Genomic DNA, 7,506 nt, shown 5'->3' with positions numbered 1-7,506 from the left:
CCAGATCTGGCCAGCAGAGGGGGCTCAGTGCTGATTATCTGACCTGTCCTGTTATATCCAGGCCTGGCCAGCAGAGGGGGGGGGGGGGCTCAGTGCTGATTATCTGACCTGTCCATTTATATCCAGGCCTGGCCAGCAGAGGGGGCTCAGTGCTGATTATCTGACCTGCCCTGTTATATCCAGATCTGTCCAGCAGAGGGGGCTCAGTGCTGATTATCTGACCTGTCCTCTGTTATATCCAGGCCTGGCCAGCAGAGGGGGCTCAGTGCTGATTATCTGACCTGTCCTGTTATATCCAGGCCTGGCCAGCAGAGGGGGCTCGGTGCTGATTATCTGACCTGTCCTGTTATGTCCAGGCCTGGCCAGCAGAGGGGGCTCAGTGCTGATTATCTGACCTGTCCTGTTATATCCAGGCCTGGCCAGCAGAAGGGGCTCAGTGCTGATTATCTGACCTGTCCTGTAATATCCAGGCCTGGCCAGCAGAGGGGGCTCAGTGCTGATTATCTGACCTGTCCTGTTATATCCAGGCCTGGCCAGCAGAGGGGGCTCAGTGCTGATTATCTGACCTGTCCTGTTATATCCAGGCCTGGCCAGCAGAGGGGGCTCAGTGCTGATTATCTGACCTGTACTGTTATGTCCAGGCCTGGCCAGCAGAGGGGGCTCAGTGCTGATTATCTGACCTGTCCTGTTATGTCCAGGCCTGGCCAGCAGAGGGGGCTCAGTGCTGATTATCTGACCTGTCCTGTTATATCCAGGCCTGCCCAGCAGAGGGGGCTCAGTGCTGATTATCTGACCTGTCCTCTGTTATATCCAGGCCTGGCCAGCAGAGGGGGCTCAGTGCTGAGGATCTGTCCTGTTATATCCAGGCCTGGCCAGCAGAGGGGGCTCAGTGCTGAGGATCTGTCCTGTTATATCCTGGCCTGGCCAGCAGAGGGGGCTCAGTGCTGATTATCTGACCTGTTATATCCAGGCCTGGCCAGCAGAGGGGGCTCAGTGCTGATTATCTGTCCTGTTATATCCAGGCCTGGCCAGCAGAGGGGGCTCAGTGCTGATTATCTGACCTGTCCTGTTATATCCAGGCCTGGCCAGCAGAGGGGGCTCAGTGCTGATTATCTGTCCTGTTATGTCCAGGCCTGGCCAGCAGAGGGGGCTCAGTGCTGATTATCTGTCCTGTTATATCCAGGCCTGGCCAGCAGAGGGGGCTCAGTGCTGATTATCTGACCTGTCCTGTTATATCCAGGCCTGGCCAGCAGAGGGGGCTCAGTGCTGATTATCTGACCTGTCCTGTTATATCCAGATCTGGCCAGCAGAGGGGGCTCAGTGCTGATTATCTGACCTGTCCTGTTATATCCAGGCCTGGCCAGCAGAGGGGAGGGGGCTCAGTTTATCTGACCTGTCCTGTTATATCCAGGCCTGGCCAGCAGAGGGGGCTCAGTGCTGATTATCTGTCCTGTTATATCCAGGCCTGGCCAGCAGAGGGGGCTCAGTGCTGATTATCTGACCTGTCCTGTTATATCCAGGCCTGGCCAGCAGAGGGGGCTCAGTGCTGATTATCTGACCTGTCCTGTTATATCCAGGCCTGGCCAGCAGAGGGGGCTCAGTGCTGATTATCTGACCTGTCCTGTTATATCCAGGCCTGGCCAGCAGAGGGGGCTCAGTGCTGATTATCTGACCTGTCCTGTTATATCCAGGCCTGGCCAGCAGAGGGGGCTCAGTGCTGATTATCTGTCCTGTTATATCCAGGCCTGGCCAGCAGAGGGGGCTCAATGCTGATTATCTGTCCTGTTATATCCCGGCCTGGCCAGCAGAGGGGGCTCAGTGCTGATTATCTGACCTGTCCTGTTATATCCTGGCCTGGCCAGCAGAGGTGGCTCAGTGCTGATTATCTGACATGTCCTGTTATATCCAGGCCTGGCCAGCAGAGGGGGCTCAGCGCTGATTATCTGACCTGTCCTGTTATATCCAGGCCTGGCCAGCAGAGGGGGCTCAGTGCTGATTATCTCACCTGTCCTGTTATATCCAGGCCTGGCCAGCAGAGGGGGCTCAGTGCTGATTATCTGACCTGTCCTGTTATATCCAGGCCTGGCCAGCAGAGGTGGCTCAGTGCTGATTATCTGACCTGGCCTGTTATATCCAGGCCTGGCCAGCAGAGGGTGCTCAGTGCTGAATATCTGACCTGTCCTGTTATATCCAGGCCTGGCCAGCAGAGGGGGCTCAGTGCTGATTATCTGACCTGTCCTGTTATATCCAGGCCTGGCCAGCAGAGGGGGCTCAGTGCTGATTATCTGACCTGTCCTGTTATATCCAGGCCTGGCCAGCAGAGGGGGCTCAGTGCTGATTATCTGACCTGTCCTGTTATATCCAGGCCTGGCCAGCAGAGGGGGCTAAGTGCTGATTATCTGACCTGGCCTGTTATATCCAGGCCTGGCCAGCAGAGGGGGCTCAGTGCTGATTATCTGACCTGTCCTGTTATGTCCAGGCCTGGCCAGCAGAGGGGGCTCAGTGCTGATTATCTGACCTGTCCTGTTATATCCAGGCCTGGCCAGCAGAGGGGGCTCAGTGCTGATTATCTGACCTGTACTGTTATATCCAGGCCTGGCCAGCAGAGGGGGCTCAGCACTGATTATGTAATATGTCCTGTTATATCCAGGCCTGGCCAGCAGAGGGGGCTCAGTGCTGATTATCTGACCTGTCCTGTTATATCCAGATCTGGCCAGCAGAGGGGGCTCAGTGCTGATTATCTGACCTGTCCTGTTATATCCAGGCCTGGCCAGCAGAGGGGAGGGGGCTCAGTGCTGATTATCTGACCTGTCCTGTTATGTCCAGGCCTGGCCAGCAGAGGGGGCTCAGTGCTGATTATCTGACCTGTCCTGTTATATCCAGGCCTGGCCAGCAGAGGGGGCTCAGTGCTGATTATCTGACCTGTCCTGTTATATCCTGGCCTGCAGAGGGGGCTCAGCGCTGATTATCTGACCTGTCCTGTTATATCCAGGCCTGGCCAGCAGAGGGGGCTCAGTGCTGATTATCTGACCTGTCCTGTTATATCCAGGCCTGGCCAGCAGAGGTGGCTCAGTGCTGATTATCTGACCTGTCCTGTTATATCCAGATCTGTCCAGCAGAGGGGGCTCAGTGCTGATTATCTGACCTGTACTGTTATATCCAGGCCTGGCCAGCAGAGGGGGCTCAGTGCTGATTATCTGACCTGTCCTGTTATATCCAGATCTGTCCAGCAGAGGGGGCTCAGTGCTGATTATCTGACCTGTCCTGTTATATCCAGGCCTGGCCAGCAGAGGTGGCTCAGTGCTGATTATCTGACCTGTCCTGTTATATCCAGATCTGTCCAGCAGAGGGGGCTCAGTGCTGATTATCTGACCTGTACTGTTATATCCAGGCCTGGCCAGCAGAGGGGGCTCAGTGCTGATTATCTGACCTGTCCTGTTATATCCAGATCTGTCCAGCAGAGGGGGCTCAGTGCTGATTATCTGACCTGTCCTGTTATATCCAGGCCTGGCCAGCAGAGGGGGCTCAGTGCTGATTATCTGACCTGTCCTGTTATATCCAGGCCTGGCCAGCAGAGGGGGCTCAGTGCTGATTATCTCACCTGTCCTGTTTTATCCAGGCCTGCCCAGCAGAGGGGGCTCAGTGCTGATTATCTGTCCTGTTATATCCAGGCCTGGCCAGCAGAGGGGGCTCAGTGCTGATTATCTGACCTGTCCTGTTATATCCAGGCCTGGCCAGCAGAGGGGGCTCAGTGCTGATTATCTGACCTGTCCTGTTATATCCAGGCCTGGCCAGCAGAGGGGGCTCAGTGCTGATTATCTGACCTGCCCTCTGTTATATCCAGGCCTGGCCAGCAGAGGGGGCTCAGTGCTGATTATCTGACCTGTCCTGTTATATCCAGGCCTGGCCAGCAGAGGTGGCTCAGTGCTGATTATCTGACCTGGCCTGTTATATCCAGGCCTGGCCAGCAGAGGGTGCTCAGTGCTGAATATCTGACCTGTCCTGTTATATCCAGGCCTGGCCAGCAGAGGGGGCTCAGTGCTGATTATCTGACCTGTCCTGTTATATCCAGGCCTGGCCAGCAGAGGGGGCTCAGTGCTGATTATCTGACCTGTCCTGTTATATCCAGGCCTGGCCAGCAGAGGGGGCTAAGTGCTGATTATCTGACCTGGCCTGTTATATCCAGGCCTGGCCAGCAGAGGGGGCTCAGTGCTGATTATCTGACCTGTCCTCTGTTATATCCAGGCCTGGCCAGCAGAGGGGGCTCAGTGCTGATTATCTGACCTGTCCTGTTATATCCTGGCCTGCAGAGGGGGCTCAGCGCTGATTATCTGACCTGTCCTGTTATATCCAGGCCTGGCCAGCAGAGGGGGCTCAGTGCTGATTATCTGACCTGTCCTGTTATATCCAGGCCTGGCCAGCAGAGGTGGCTCAGTGCTGATTATCTGACCTGTCCTGTTATATCCAGATCTGTCCAGCAGAGGGGGCTCAGTGCTGATTATCTGACCTGTACTGTTATATCCAGGCCTGGCCAGCAGAGGGGGCTCAGTGCTGATTATCTGACCTGTCCTGTTATATCCAGATCTGTCCAGCAGAGGGGGCTCAGTGCTGATTATCTGACCTGTCCTGTTATATCCAGGCCTGGCCAGCAGAGGGGGCTCAGTGCTGATTATCTGTCCTGTTATATCCAGGCCTGGCCAGCAGAGGGGGCTCAGTGCTGATTATCTGTCCTGTTATATCCAGGCCTGGCCAGCAGAGGGGCTCAGTGCTGATTATCTGACCTGTACTGTTATATCCAGGCCTGGCCAGCAGAGGGGGCTCAGTGCTGATTATCTGACCTGTCCTGTTATATCCAGATCTGTCCAGCAGAGGGGGCTCAGTGCTGATTATCTGACCTGTCCTGTTATATCCAGGCCTGGCCAGCAGAGGGGGCTCAGTGCTGATTATCTGACCTGTCCTCTGACCTGTCCTGTTATATCCAGGCCTGGCCAGCAGAGGGGGCTCAGTGCTGATTATCTGACCTGTCCTGTTATATCCAGGCCTGGCCAGCAGAGGTGGCTCAGTGCTGATTATCTGACCTGTCCTGTTATATCCAGATCTGTCCAGCAGAGGGGGCTCAGTGCTGATTATCTGACCTGTACTGTTATATCCAGGCCTGGCCAGCAGAGGGGGCTCAGTGCTGATTATCTGACCTGTCCTGTTATATCCAGATCTGTCCAGCAGAGGGGGCTCAGTGCTGATTATCTGACCTGTCCTGTTATATCCAGGCCTGGCCAGCAGAGGGGGCTCAGTGCTGATTATCTGTCCTGTTATATCCAGGCCTGGCCAGCAGAGGGGGCTCAGTGCTGATTATCTGTCCTGTTATATCCAGGCCTGGCCAGCAGAGGGGGCTCAGTGCTGATTATCTGTCCTGTTATATCCAGGCCTGGCCAGCAGAGGGGGCTCAGTGCTGATTATCTGACCTGTCCTGTTATATCCAGGCCTGGCCAGCAGAGGGGCTCAGTGCTGATTATCTGACCTGTACTGTTATATCCAGGCCTGGCCAGCAGAGGGGGCTCAGTGCTGATTATCTGACCTGTCCTGTTATATCCAGATCTGTCCAGCAGAGGGGGCTCAGTGCTGATTATCTGACCTGTCCTGTTATATCCAGGCCTGGCCAGCAGAGGGGGCTCAGTGCTGATTATCTGACCTGTCCTGTTATATCCAGGCCTGGCCAGCAGAGGGGGCTCAGTGCTGATTATCTGACCTGTCCTGTTATATCCAGATCTGTCCAGCAGAGGGGGCTCAGTGCTGATTATCTGACCTGTCCTGTTATATCCAGGCCTGGCCAGCAGAGGGGGCTCAGTGCTGATTATCTGACCTGTCCTGTTATATCCAGGCCTGGCCAGCAGAGGGGGCTCAGTGCTGATTATCTCAGGGGTTATCAATCTTTTCACTAATTGTACCACTTTTATCACCTGAACATTTTCAAGTACCACCCATGCGCCTGTGTAGTAGGCATACTGACAAGGAGATCTTCGGGGGATCCTATCGCTGGATCCCCTCGAAAGAAGGGGGAAGCCTCTTTAGCATTCAGGGCCTCCCCCTGCCCCCAGGTCCCCGCTGTGCTGCCCTGCAGAATAGTTCAGAGTCAGGCCTCAGATCAGAAAGGGAACTTTGTGGAGGCCAGAACAAGTGGCAGGCAAACCTTGTGCGTACCACCTGGCCAACAGCAAAGTACCACTGGTTGAAAAGCCCTGGATTATCTGACCTGTCCTGTTATATCCAGGCCTGGCCAGCAGAGGGGGCTCAGTGCTGATTATCTGACCTGTCCTGTTATGTCCAGGGCTGGCCAGCAGAGGGGGCTCAGTGCTGATTATCTGACCTGTCCTGTTATGTCCAGGCCTGGCCAGCAGAGGGGGCTCAGTGCTGATTATCTGACCTGTCCTGTTATATCCAGGCCTGGCCAGCAGAGGGGGCTCAGTGCTGATTATCTGTCCTGTTATATCCAGGCCTGGCCAGCAGAGGGGGCTCAGTGCTGATTATCTGACCTGTCCTGTTATGTCCAGGCCTGGCCAGCAGAGGGGGCTCAGTGCTGATTATCTGACCTGTCCTGTTATATCCAGGCCTGGCCAGCAGAGGGGGCTCAGTGCTGATTATCTGTCCTGTTATATCCAGGCCTGGCCAGCAGAGGGGGCTCAGTGCTGATTATCTGACCTGTCCTGTTATGTCCAGGCCTGGCCAGCAGAGGGGGCTCAGTGCTGATTATCTGACCTGTCCTGTTATATCCAGGCCTGGCCAGCAGAGGGGGCTCAGTGCTGATTATCTGTGTTCTACCGAGACTTTTTTTTCCAGCTGGGTGGCATGACAAAGTAGCCGGGTGGGGCGAGATGAGAAAATGCAGGGCCGTGCTTCTCTGCTCAAATTTGCTTACAGCATAGGCGGAGGTGAGCCGATGACAGCCGGGTGCTCACCAACACTGCTGTTATATCCAGGCCTGGCCAGCAGAGGGGGCTCAGTGCTGAGGATCTGTCCTGTTATATCCAGGCCTGGCCAGCAGAGCGGGCTCAGTGCTGATTATCTGACCTGTCTTGTTATATCCCGGCCTGGCCAGCAGAGGGGGCTCAGCGCTGATTATGTAATATCTCCTGTTATATGCAGGCCTGGCCAGCAGAGGGTGCTCAGTTCTTAGAATCTGACCTGTCCTCTGTTATATCCAGGCCTGGCCAGCAGAGGGGGCTCAGCGCTGATTATCTAATTTGTCCTGTTATATCCAGGCCTGGCCAGCAGAGGGTGCTCAGTTCTTAGAATCTGACCTGTCCTGTTATATCCTGGCCTAGCCAGCAGAGGGGGCTCAGCGCTAATTATCTGATCTGTCCTGTTATATCCTGGCCAGCAGAGAGGGCTTAGCGCTGATTATCTAATTTGTCCTGTTATATCCAGGTCTGGCCAGCAGAGGGGGCTTAGTACTGAGAGGGCACAATGCAAAAAAAAACTGACCTGTCCTTGGTGTTATATCCAGACCTG

This window comes from Hyperolius riggenbachi, chromosome 8 (assembly GCF_040937935.1).
Source record: "Hyperolius riggenbachi isolate aHypRig1 chromosome 8, aHypRig1.pri, whole genome shotgun sequence".
In the NCBI taxonomy this organism is placed as follows: domain Eukaryota; kingdom Metazoa; phylum Chordata; class Amphibia; order Anura; family Hyperoliidae; genus Hyperolius; species Hyperolius riggenbachi.
Note: the sequence above shows the minus strand (reverse complement) of the source record.